Below are 13,892 nucleotides of genomic sequence, written 5' to 3'. Positions count from 1 at the left end.
TCCTTGGGCAGGGGGAGGCAGCTCCTGGCTGCTGTCCGTCTGCAAACAGCAGTGGCTTCTTGCTGCAGTGTGCATTTGGTCACCATGTGTGCCCCGGGTTCCCAGAGTCTGAATAAATCGCGTCCTCACCCAGAGAGCAGAGGGGCACAGAGGGCGTCCCCCACCCCTGCCCCAACCCCCATAGGACCCTGAACACTGAACCTGAAACTGGCTTCCCTTCTTAATTCTCTCCTTTGGTCCTCTCCACTTCTTACATGTTATGTTCTAAGTTCCCTCCCAGCTCCCACATCCAGCATAATGTAGTCTCAGGCTTTCCTCCCTTTTCCTCCTTTGACATTCTCTGCTCCAACACGGTATGTGTTGTAATTGCCTGTGCATGAGTAGGGCTTTCACCACAACTTGCTGGGGGACACGCAGGGCAGGGCAGGTATTATCCTAATTTTTGGAGATGAGGAAATAGGATCAGAAAAGTGAAATGACTGAGGTCACATGACAAGTATGCATGTGGTCACCAGGTCCCAAAGTAGAACCTGGTCAATCAAAATTCATTTATTCCACACCTACTATGTGTCAAACACTAGGGATACTAAGACAGTATTTCGTGCCCTTGAGGCTTACATTCTATTGAGGTAAACAACATGTATATCTAACTATATACAAAATAGTAGGGCTGTACCTTTGATGTCATCTGAGGAGGGAAATCCTGAGTGAGAAAACTTTCTCTACTAAGGCAACTTGGCACCTCTACAGCGGAGCCCAGGGGCAGAGTCAGCATGTATGAGAGGCATGACTTGATCCCAAGTCTTTGAGGCCAGCTTTTGATCTGCTACACTGAGCAGCCTACACTGAGAGTGTGTCCAAAATACATGGTCTTTTTGATGTGGAGGCATTAAGCCTAGATCTTCTGATCTAGATCTCGTGTGTGTGTGTGTGTGTGTGTGTGTATGTGTGTGTGTGTGTGTGTGTGTGTGTGTCACAGAGTCTTACCTGCTTCACTTCCAACCTGCGCCAGAATTCAGGCAGCCTGGTGGTACCCTGCTCCCAGGCTCTTTCCATATTTCTCCTACCCTACATGGTGACACCCAGTCCACTTAGCCCAATGCAGCTCAGAGCTCCCAAGCCTCAGCCTCCGCTGTAGCAGGCCTGCACCACCACACGCAGACTGGTGGTCTTTCACTAGATGTATCTACAGAAAGAAGAAATTCAAAGAAGATTCACAAGTTGCTCATGGGCAGACAGCTAATAAATAAAGGGGATTGTGGCTTCAAGTCAAGGTTGGGTCTTCCTAACTCGAAAATTTTAGGAACCTAAGATTCTACGCAGCACTGGCCTAACATCAAATCTTCATCTTTTAGTTCCAAATATATTATTCTTCCTACTGAACCATAATACCTAAGAAATGACCCTGGACAAGAAAAACTTTTGTCCATACCCAGGCTAGGAGAGCTGAAGACATCTGGGTACCTCACGGGTCAGGCAGGCAGGTTCAGCAAAAACAGATGCTGCTCCCATCATTAGGCAATGGTATAAATTCAGTAAAGAGTAAGTTGATCTTGGCCTTAGCTCTAAGGGCTATCCAACCAATTCCATGCTTGATGCTGGGGGAAATATGATCATTAAGACTGGAGCAGAACGGTGCATACTCTTGTCAGAACTGGTTCTGCCTAATTATTGTGAGGAAAGGTTTCATGGGTCCCAGAAGTGAGTGATAAAAGACAAGAGACATCAATAAAATTTGTTTTAAATAAATGGAAGTGTGAGATGATGAGCAGAGAGCCAATCCCAAAGCCAGGAAGTACTGAGATTTTGCAAATAGAGGTTGTGTGGCCCTGAACAAGTCATGGAATCTGTCAAGGCTCTAGGCAACTTTCTGATACTCTAAGTTGCAGAGCAGACAGGGATAGTTCCCTCTATTAATAAGATCACAGGCCCAGTTCTATTCCCCAATAAAAAGGTTCTGTCCCTGCCCCCAGGAGTTTATAGTCTAGAGAGCTAGGGAAGCAACTGTACCCTCCACTCCCATATCCACTCCCCTACATCAGAGATTCCTCACCTAGATTATTGAGTGAAAATCATAACCATTCTCCCTCTCTGAATTCAGTCTCTCCCTTTTCCAATCCATTTTTCACAACACTTCAGAGATAATCTCTGCTCCACAGATCTGTCCATAACACTCCCCTAATCAAAAACCCAAACCTGCTGCCTGTAATAGCGATTCTCAGACTTTTTGGTCTAAGGACCCCTTTACACTTAAAACTTATTGAGCTTTTGTTTATACAGTCTGTATCTCTTGCTATATGTTAGAAATATTAGAAATTAAAACATCTTAATATTATAATGACTTCAAGATTAAAACCAAGACCTCAGATCACATTTTCAGAACCTCTGGCCTTTAAAGTAACATGCTACTGATAGGATTGGTTTGGAAGGTAGGGGGCTCCCCATCACTGAAGGAGCTGGACCATCTTTAAAAAGCGGTTGGGTGGTCACTTATCAGTGATGTTGTAAAGAAGATTCCTGTTCAGGTAAAGGTTGGACTAGATGGTCCCTTCTAGCTCCAAGATTCTAAGATTCTAGGACTGCATCCTAACTGCCTTCCAGGGCCCCCATGAAAAGGTTTGCTTGGGATCACAAGCCAAAGGCTCTCCCATGATCCTCTGCAGAAGACAGGTAGGGTCAGAGGTCATCCAGCTCCATGACTGATTACCTGTCTGGTCTTTGTAGTGCAGCCTTCAGTCCAAAGGGACCCAGGAAGAGGTTAATGATCCAGGTTCAGAAGGGAAAGCAAAGCCTGGCAGAAGCCACTTTGGACAGGGACCAAGGCACTGGGGGTTCAGGTGTGAGGATTCTACCCTGTCAGTGGTGATGCCAATGAGGCTTGGTGGGGGCAGGGAGAGTTTCAACTGTGTGAATAAGGAAAGAAATCAGTTCATTTCTTCTTTAAAGCCAAGAGTATCCACAAAGCATCAGGGAACCTACATTTACAGTTAATCGGGAATTGGCACCAAGCAGGTGTGCTAGGCAGCCAGCAGGCCCCAAGGAGATCTGTCTCACTGCAGGCAAGGGAGATGCCCTGTATTCCACAGAGGAACTAAAAGACTAGTCCTGAAGCCTAATTGGTGAGGCTGTGCTGACAGTGATGGAGCAGAATAATTTGAAGGATCCTTATAAAGCAAAACAGTTTATCCAGTTGCACCTGTTCTCTTGAAACCTTCAAGCTGCTAAAGGAGAGAACTTCTCTTGGATGATAAACAAGAAAGCATGTGGGCTACAGCCATATTTATAGGGAATTTACCACCAAACTGGGGCAGGAAACCAGCTTTGGGAAGGTCCATCTGTCAACAGAATCAGAAATAAATATGGACAAAGAAAGTTAACAGATAAGTGGCACAGTGGATAGAGTGCCAGACCTGGAATAAGGAAGAACTCAGTTCCAGCCCTAGGAAAGTCATTTAACCTCTCTGCCTCAGTTTCCTCATCTGTAAAATGGGGACAATGTCATCTACTTCCCAGCATCAGTTGGGAGTATCAAATGAGATAATATGTATAAAGCACTTTGCAAACCGTCTACCACTATACAAATGCTGGCCTACAGAATACAGAATGTTAGAGTATTGTGTGCAAGCACTCAGAGTGATGTAGAATTTCAAATGCCAGAACTGGATGAGATCTTAGAACATAAGAGCAGAAAGGGACCTTGGAACAGTGAATGTTAAACCCTATCTTGTAGGACTAGAAAGAACCTTAGAATTCTAATCTTACCCACTTCTTTTTCCAGAAGAGGAAATAAGACAGGAAACATCTTACATAACAAGCAGTGTCGAGTCTAAAATCTCCATTTCCTGTCCCACAGGCTAGGATTCTTCCCATGATATCACTATTTTCCTTGGTCCAGCCACAGCTCATGGACAACATAGAAAGGCCAAGCTACTCCCCCAGGAATGAAATAGGAAGTATTCTGAGGGCCAGGGTTTGGAGAAAAGAGTCATCCCATCCCCAGACCTTGGGAGAACTGCACAGCTGCCATGTTTTATCTGTTCTAGCATCATCAGGACCACCTTGCAACCTTTTCCCACTCCTGAGCCCTCACCCCACTCACAGATGACCTGCTGGCTACATTCTTCCAAATGTGCCAGCATTTATCAGACGACAGATCAACAGCAGGATAAAACAATAGCTAATGAACACATGTTCCCAGATGTATTCCCGTTTCTAGCTGAGCAACAACATCTGGGCTGTAGTACAGAAACACCATCCCTTGGGCTGGATAATATGGCATCTGATTATTTCAAGCAATCTCCAGCTTCTTGGAGCTCTCTGCAATTGAATGTTTTAATGAGCAATGGATTTTGAATCAAAAGGCTTGGGTTCAAATCCTGTCTCTTCCACTTGTTACTGCCATGACCTTGGGCAGACTACTGTCACCCCCATTTCAGCCTCAGTTTCCTCATATAAAATTCCATAAAATTAGGAAAAGACAAGAAAAGCCAAGTGATTCCAAGGCCCCTTCAAAGCCTCTTTCACAATTCTCCAACAAAATTGCCTTGTAATAATTTTGTATATACTTATATTTGTTTTTGTATATGCTTACATTTATACCATTTATCTCCCTTGATAAAATGTGAATTCCTTGAAAGCAGGACCCATTCCATCTTTCTGTTCACATCCCCTTTACCTGTCACAGTGCCTGGCTCATCTTAATGGCTATATTTTGGGTCCTCCTGTCTTTGAGTGAATTTAGACTGAATATTAATGCTGTTTCTCTTTGAAACAGCAACCCTGAAGGTCTTCCCCTCCCAGCCTGATTTTTTTGTTTTGTTTTGTTTTTTTTCTTCTTAATTAAAGGGACCAACCCTTAACTCATTTCTTAAAGAGGCGAGGCCTGTTCCCTTGAATGGATATTACCTCACTTTGAGTACCTGAAAAGGCCTTAGCCTAAAAGGGCAAGGGACTCCCATTGCATCCTGGGCCATCTCCAATCATCCTGATGAATATCTGGTCACTGGACCCAGATGGCTCAGAAGGAGAAAGTGAGGCTGGTGACCTTGCACAATCCTTTCTCACTCAAATCAAAGTCAACTGTAAGTCATATCATCATTTCCCTGATGTCATGGTCCCCTTCAAAAACAAAGGACAAACGCAACACAAGCCTGGCTCATGGTAAGTGCTTGATAAATGCTTGGGGTTTGTTGTTGGATTGTACATCACAGAAAGAAGACCAGCTTCCTGAGGTGATATAAGGAGATTGGTGGAGAAAGTGACACCAAATGGTGTCATGTTGGTCTTCATTCCTCTCTAGAATGTGTGAGGAACAGAAGGGGAAAATCAGTCCTTTCTGTTATACATTAAAGTCAATTGATGCCAGTAAGTAGCAAGGAAGGGAAGCCATGGCTATGGCATGTGATAGGATAACATTCCTACAGAAGAGCACATTGTGCAATGGGAATTTGAACAGTGCAGTCTAAAGAGCCTGAGATTGGGGAACAAGAGACTTCAAGACCTGGCTTTTTCACACAGCTAGCTATGTGACTTTGAATAAATGAATGAATGCATGAATGAATGAATGAACGAATTGACATAGCATGTATTAAGGAATTAGTATGTGCCAGGCACTGTGCTAAGGAAGAATTATGGATACAAATACAAGCCAACTGATTCCTGCCTTAAAGGAACTTACATTCTAGTAGGAAAAGATAGCCCACAGAGGGCAACTGGCCAGAGAGGAATGCTTTGGACAGAGAAGTCAATTGGAATGATGAGCGGAGCCAGAGAACCTATGATTGACCTGTCCTTTCCAGGAATAGGAGTATGGATTTGATCATTATTCTTGGAACTACAACTGAAAAGGGGAGGTGGCAGAGAGGGTGAGCATACAGCAGCATAGCATTAAGATGTCCAGGAAGGCCTGGGGGGCCTGCGACTGAGTGAGATAAGGTGAATGCTCACCAGTCGGAACCAGAGTCACACGGATTCCCGCCCAACGTCCAATAGGAGGTTGTAGTGCCAATGAAATATTCACAGTGACTTTGGTGGTCATGAATATCCCAGCTCAATTCTGAATCATGAAATACAACAGACTCTCCACATGGAAGGCAGAACCAAAACATTTATTCAGGCACCAGAAAACCAAGTCCATCATAATAACAAAGATATCTATATACAATAACAATGCAGAAGGCAACAACAGCCCTAAGCCTTCCCCCTGCTAGGCTTCTCACAAACCAGTTCCACTAAACAAAATCACAAACAAGCTCTTTCACTCAGGTTGCTTGCCTGCATCCTTCCTATCTCTCACTAGACTCATGACCAACTTTCTCTCAATTTTCTCTAACTCTGCCTCTTCCTGTTCCACCCATTCAGCAAACTCCTCCCACCAAAGGCCCCATGTGACCCAGGCAGATCACAGGGGTCTATTAATAAATGGGAAAGATCTTCCCATTTAAATTACCATTACAGAGGTGGGGGCTGGAGAGAAGGCAGGTCACTTCTCTGATCCTGTTTCCTCATATGTAAAATGAGAAAGTTATCCTAGATAATGTTTAAATGGCACACCCACTACCATCTTTGACATTCTCTGTTCCATGTTCTAAGGGCCCTTCTAGGTCAAATGTTGTAAGTTCTGTGTTTTACGACCCCCATCCAACTCTATAGTATTGCCCTAGAGTGCGAATGAGTGAATGAATGAATGAATGAAAAAGCATATATTAAGTGCTTGCTATGTGATAGGTGCTGGAAATACAAATACAAAAAAGAAACTGTCCCTGCCTTCAAGAAGCTTACATTCTAGTAAAACAGCACAAGCTGGGGAGGAGTGATCAGGGAAGGGAATTTTTATGGAAGGAGTAACAGGATAATGATGGAATCACAGCAGATGCTATTGATGCACCCCCTCCAGAAACAATGATTCCATTGGTTTGTTAACTTGTTTCAGAGCAGGAGGTGGAAAGTAAGTTGGGAGAGAGAGAGAGAGAGAGTGTGTGTGTGAGTGTATGTGACTTGTATGTATGTATGACTCTCTATGTGTCTGTGTGTATGACTGTGTGTGTGTGTGTGTGTGTGTGTGTGTGTGTGTGTGTGTGTGTGTGGTGGGATAAGGGGGGAGTGCAGATGGCAAAATGGCCCCAACTGGGTCACTGGCTGGGATATGAAGCATGATCCTCAATGTGGCAGTAGGAAATCTCAGCTGACCTTTCAGAGACCTCCCATGCTGATGACCCAGAGAAGTGACAGATGTCCTAGAGCTCTTCTCAGCAGAAAAGTGACAGCTAGAGAATCCTAATGGTTGTTAACCCTCCAATAGCTTTTCCTAATGCAGGCCTGGGAAGAGCATCCTTATATGGGGGACTTTGGAGCTCAGAGACATGGCTTTGTAAAGAAAGCCAGTTATGGAAGGAAGAAACTTCCTATGCCCTTCCGCATCTCTGTTGTTATAATATAAAACTGACTTTCATTTCTAATAGCCAAATGGATGAATGAGAGTATAAGAAAAGAAAATAGGTAAAAACAGGCAAACAAGCCAAACCAAAGGGGGCGGCAGGAACAGCAGGATCTTTGGAGTTAACAGTCATGATCCTATCGCCTTGTTCTTTTAATCCTTTTGGACTTCATTATGAAGTATACAGTGGCTCTTCTATCTTTTAACTCCATGGTTGTTGTATGAGGCAGGGTGGTAGCATAGATAGAGCTATGGAGGTGGACTCTGAAAGTCTTGAGTTCAACTTCTGCCCCAGGCATCCTCTAGCTGTGTGACCCAGGAAGAGTCACTGAACTTGTCAGAACCACAGTAAAATAGGAATTATTACATCAGGCTTGATGTAAGAATCAAATGAGATCATTAGCAAACTTTAAAACAGTCTATAAATGCCATTATCATCATCATCATCTTCATCATCATCATCATCATTGTCAAGCTGAATATTGGTTTTTTGAGTATGCTTTCTTCCTCTGGCCTCTGCATTCCCAAATGTTCAAAGACCATGGGTGGGAACAACTACAGTGTTTCAGAAAGAGATTTGGCCTCAAATCCTGCTGCCACCACTTCCTGGCTTGTGATTTTAGGCTCAAAGGCTCTGCTTCCTCACTTCAGAAATGGGGACGATAATATTTATTGTAGTGAGCATCAAACAAGAAAATGAAGAATTTTGGACCCCACAGGTTCGCTAGCAGAAGGACTTCAGAAGTCATGGAGTCCACTCTGAAGAGGAATCCTCTTTACAAAATCTTCCCCCCAAAGTAGGTATCCAACCTCTGCTTAAAGACCTCCAATGATGGAGAATTCAAGAAGGTGGTGCATTCCCTTTTAAGCAGCTCTCATTATTAGAAAGGGTTTCCTTATATTAAAGCAAAATTTGTCTTCCATACATTGTTCCTACTAGGGCCACAAGAACAAGTCCATCTGCTTGTAGATTTCCAGCATGTCACCTGTAATAGGGGTCTGGTACATGCCCAGACCACCTAAGAAGGTGTCTTTCCACATGGAGAACTACTTCTAGAAGATTCATGATGACATGTAGAACTGACCTGAAGGGGCCCAGCCTGTGGCTGCTCCATGACTGACTCTGGTCAGCTAACCATGTGCTGAGGAGGAGGCTCTTTGATTAGCTGTAAAGGCATTCAGAAAGCCCTGTTAACTTTAGATATAGTCTCTCAGCCATCAGTGAAGAAGGTGGTGCTGATGACCTCGAAGTTCAAATGGTCCAGAGGACTCATGGGCACCTTGTTATTCCAGAGTCCAGCTTTCACAGCTGATCATCAACTCATCATTAATATCCAAATTAATCAAGGAGAAACTCTGGGGAGTGACTTTAGGGAATCCAACCCAGCCATAATTAAGATATAGGTTCATTTGGCATATCTGAATATGAAGCTGATGAAACTAGTACTGTGTAGGAGCGGAGCGAAGTTATGAGACTAATCCCAAACCCACCATTTAAAAAATAAGATCAAGGTGATAGAGGTAGCATTATGCCCTGAGAGATTGGAAGAAATGTGTGTATATGTGTTCTTGCAATATATGTGAAATATATATATATGTTTATATAAGTATATATATGTTTATATAAAATATAATATATAATTATATAAATAAATTTATATAATTTAAATATAATATAAATAAATTTTTATATAATTAATGTTATATATGATATATCATATGTATTGTATAAATAAAATATAGATATATAAATAATATATATTAAAATGTCTATATAAAATCTCTCTATAAAAAACCAGTCATGGATGTTAATGGCATTGGTGTATTAATAATAGGGCTCCTAAATGGGGGGGCAGGCAATGGGGGCTTGAGACAATGGCAACAGAAAAAAAACGACTACCCTCCAAACCCCTGCAAGGAATCTGAGGATCCTGAGGGGCAGATGAAATCCACCGGGCCCTGATAGAGTAGGGCCAGAGTGTACGTGTTACATTTCAAACAGCTCTCATCGTTAGAAAGTGTTTCCCTCTTATTTAACTAATTTAACCACCCAATGTTCATAGCCCTGCCCTCCAAGACCAAGGAGAGCAAGTCCAACCTCTTGTATATATCAGGCATGCCAGCGCTAAGACTCTTTCTATACCTGCTAAAAATCCCGGATCCTCCAATAGATCCTTATATGGAATAGTCACAAGACCCCTGACCATTCTGATCACTTTCCTCCAGATCACAGGGGTCTAGACCACATGTGGCCTCATGGCCTTGCAGTCTAGATACACTTCAACTCTAATTGTGTAACTTCAGACACTATGATGGTGGAAGAGAGGAAAGTTGATATTTGAAAGAAGAGCCTTCTCAATAGCCCTCAAATCTAGCCACATAACTTGCTGCTTACTGTATTCTCTTCATTCTTAAGTCCCCCATATTTACCTCCATATCCCTTTGGTGGCTAAGGATTTATACATCATTCTCCTGGTGCTCAGTCCCTCATTGATCCCAGTCTTGTATCCCTCATAATGGTGTAGGGGGAAAACAATTGGATTTGCAGTTAAAGGACCTTAATTCAAATCCCAGGACTGCCATTTACTAGTTTCTGTAGACTTAGGCAAGTCTCTTCTCCTCTCTGGGCCTCAGTTTCCCCAGTTATAAAGTCATGGAGTTGAATTTGACTCAGTTCCCCTTCAGTTGAAAGTCCTTTGAATGATGCACATTATCTTAGCTAATGGCTTTATTTTTTTTCCAGTAAAGTAAGAGGCAAAGTCCGCAGCAAAAGGTTGCAGGGAGAGAGTGTCATGGATAACTCAGAAACCAAAAGGTTTGGCACAGCTGCTGTAGTAAGTGGAATAATGAATTAATTAAGGAGGAGGATTGCCTTGCTGTAATGAAAGCCCAGTTGAAATTAGCTAGCATAAGTTTGTAGTGGACCCAGTCCAACAAGGTTTTTAGATTTCTGCCAATTCCATTTTGCACTTATTAAGCACCTACTATATGCGTAATACTTAATAAGTACTCAGAACTGAAGGAGATTCCAAGATTCGGTAAGAGTTCAGTCATGTCTGACTCTTTATGACCCCATTTGGAGTTTTCTTGGCAAAGATACTGGAGTGGTTTGACATTTCCTTCTCCAGCTCATTTTACAGATGAGGAAACTGAGGCAAGCAGGGTTAAGTGACTTGACCCAAGGTCAGTAAGTTACTGAGGCCAGATTTGAACTCAGGTCTTCCTGACTGCAGGCTCAATGCTCTGTGTACTATGGCACCACCTAACTACCTTGGTAGGTGTGTGACCTTAGATAAGAGATAGTCTCTTTATTCTGAGATCTTATAATCTAGTAGAAGGGTAAGATACCACCAATGGAGTTATCAATAATACATAATATGAAGCCTCTCACTACTCCAATCCATTCTCTCTACAGATAGCAAGCACAGGTGTGAGCATGTCACTCTTTTTTTTGTTTGTTTGTTTTCAGTGTTCTACAATCACTTCCATATAACTTAAGATATTTTTCCCCTCGCTCCCCCTCCTTACTCCTCCTCCCACTTCCCTCCCTGAGATGACATACAATTTTATATGGGTTCTACACATACATTCCTATTAAATACATTTTCACCTTAGTCACGTTACATGGAAAAATTAAAATGAATGTGAGAAACCATAAAACAAACCAAAACGTAATACAAAAGAAAATTATCTGCTTCATTCTGCGATTGAATTCCATAGTTCTTTCCCTGGATGTGAAAGGCATTTTGCCTTAAGAGACCATTGGGAATTTTTTAAGTCCTTGCATTGCAATGAAATTCCAAGTCTACCAGAAGAAATCTTCTCACACTGTAGTCGTTGCTGTGTACAAAGTTCTCCTGGTTCTGCTTCTTTCACTCAACATCAGATCATATAAGCCTTTCCAGGCCTCTCTGAAGTCTTCCTGTCCATCATTTCTTATAGCACAGTAGTATTCCATTACATTCATAAACCATAATTTATTCAGCCATTCTCCAATTGATGGACATCCCCTTGATTTTCAGTTTTTGACCACCACAAAGAATGCTGCTATAAATATTTTTGTACATGTGGGACCCTTTCCTATTTTTATGATCTCTTGGGGATACAGTCCTAGAGTGATATTGCTGGGTCAAAGGGTACATTTTTGTAGCCCTTTGGGCATAGTTCCAAATTGCTCTCCAGAATGGTTGGATCAGCCCACAGCTCCACCAGCAATGAATTAGTGTTCCAACTCCCCCACATCTTCTCCAACATTTATCATCTTCCTGTTTTGTCATGTTAGCTAGTCTGATAGGTGTGATGTGGTATCTCAGAGCTGTTTTGATTTGCATCTCTCTAATCAACAGTGATTTAGAGCATTTTTTCATATGATTATAGATAGCTTTAATTTCTTCCTCTGAAAACTGCTTGTGAGCATTTGCCACTCTTATGTTCAACAGGTTCCCATGACTCCCTATCATGTCCAGAATCAAGTCCAAACTGCTTGGGTTGACATTTAAAGCCATTTACACACTGCCTCTGGTCTCCCTTTCCCACCATTCCTCTTTGCATACCCAAGGCTCAGCAAAACAACAGGAGTTTCTCACACCTAATACTCCCTCCATCTCCCACCTCCATGCCTTTGCACTAGCTGGTCCCATTCCTGCAATGTACTCCCCACTCACCTCCCCTCCTAAAATATCTCATAGCCTTCCAATCTCAGACCACAAGTCACCTACTACAGCCTTTCCTGATCCCCCCCAACCTTTCGAGCCTCCCACTCTCCAATTTTCTCATATTTATTTGTTTGTTTATATGTTGTCTCCTGTCCCCCCTCCATTAGAATGTTAATTTCTTGAGGGCAGGGATGACATAGTAAACATTTACTCAACGTTTGTAGGTTGACTCGATGATAAGAGCCTGTGCTCAGTACGTCAGAGGAAAGCAGAACAAGGTGCTCTGTGATGTTCTCACTGCCTTTTCATGAGGCAAGTCATTATTCTGTTTATTTTATAGCTGAGGAAACTGAGACTCAGAGAATTCTATAATAGACAACATTTGTATATGAGGAGATCTTTAAGGCTTGCCAGGTGCTCGTATTACATATATCATCTCATTTGATCCTCATAAAACCCCTACAAAAGAGATGCAATTTTTATGTCCATTATAGATGAGGAGAGTGAAGCTGAAGCTAAGAGACTTGACCAAGGTCACACAGCTATCAAGTGTCTAAGGCTGGATTTGAACTCAAGTCTTCCTGCCTCAAAGTTCAATGCTACAGTGACTATGCCACCTAGCTGCTTCCAAAACAAGAAATTCAATTTCTGTCCTGCTTAAAGATGTCCAAAGTAGTTTTGTCCCCATAACCTTGTGAGATAAGGGGTATGTTATTCACACACACACACATGTGTGCATGCATATTGGATAGATATCTTCCTTTAAGTCCTAACTAAAATCCCACCTTCCACAGGAAGCCTTTCCCAACTCCTCTTAATTCCAGTGCCTTCCCCCTGTCTTATTTTCTATTTAGCCTGTATATGACTTGCTTTTTCACATGTTGACTTTCCCATTCCATTGTAAAAGCTCCTTGAGGGCAGGGCTTGTCTTTTCCCTCTTTTTGTATTCCCAGCACTTAGTACTGTACCCCCATAGTAGGCACTTACTAAATGTTGATTAAGATGGAGAAACTGAGGCTCAGAGAAGCCAAAGGCCAAGGTCGAGCTGCTCATTGGCAGCAAAAGCAGGACTCATGCCCTGGATGTGTGACTGCATCTCAAGGTCTCTCTCCATGCTACCAAGCTGCCTTTCATGGGCAAAGGGTTAAGCTCTGTCATGTTCTATTCCCGACACATCCTTCGGTTTAAATGCACAAATCTCAACAGGGTGTTGTTGGCTATGAAAGCCCTAAGCATGATTTGTGAACTCTCCCAGGCTGGTAATCTCATCAGGGTAATGGGATTATATTTCAAATCACCATGGCCTGTTCATTACCCATTTAAACTCCTTTGACAGAGGAAAAGTTAAATCAAATATGCACATCCACCCTGGCTGCCTTTGCCTGCTCTCCTCCTTGATTAGACAAACAGATGCTGAGCTGTGAAATGAAAAAATAATGTGTTCATTTATTCCTCTCTCTGACAAGTCACAATAGATTTTTAACTACCAATGAGTGACCTCCCCAGGGTGCAGGAAGCGGAGAGGGTTAACATGGCAGCCCGCCCGTGGGGGCCCTGCAGGAATGGTTTCTGAGACGGTCCATGTTATCCACAAAGCAAGGCCAAGTGGCTGCTTCCCATAGGGGCTAACTGAGAGACTCCTCTGGGAACATGGACTTGCAATTGCTTTGCTGCCTGCTGAGGTCCATGGAACTGGCAATGGGCACTAACACTTGAGAGGAGTCACAGACCCCAGGGGAAGCCCTGCCTCCAATCAAATTCGCCAGGTTTATTCTATGATTAGGTGGTATCTCAGAGAACAG

This window comes from Notamacropus eugenii, chromosome 1 (assembly GCF_028372415.1).
Source record: "Notamacropus eugenii isolate mMacEug1 chromosome 1, mMacEug1.pri_v2, whole genome shotgun sequence".
In the NCBI taxonomy this organism is placed as follows: Eukaryota; Metazoa; Chordata; class Mammalia; order Diprotodontia; family Macropodidae; genus Notamacropus; species Notamacropus eugenii.
Note: the sequence above shows the minus strand (reverse complement) of the source record.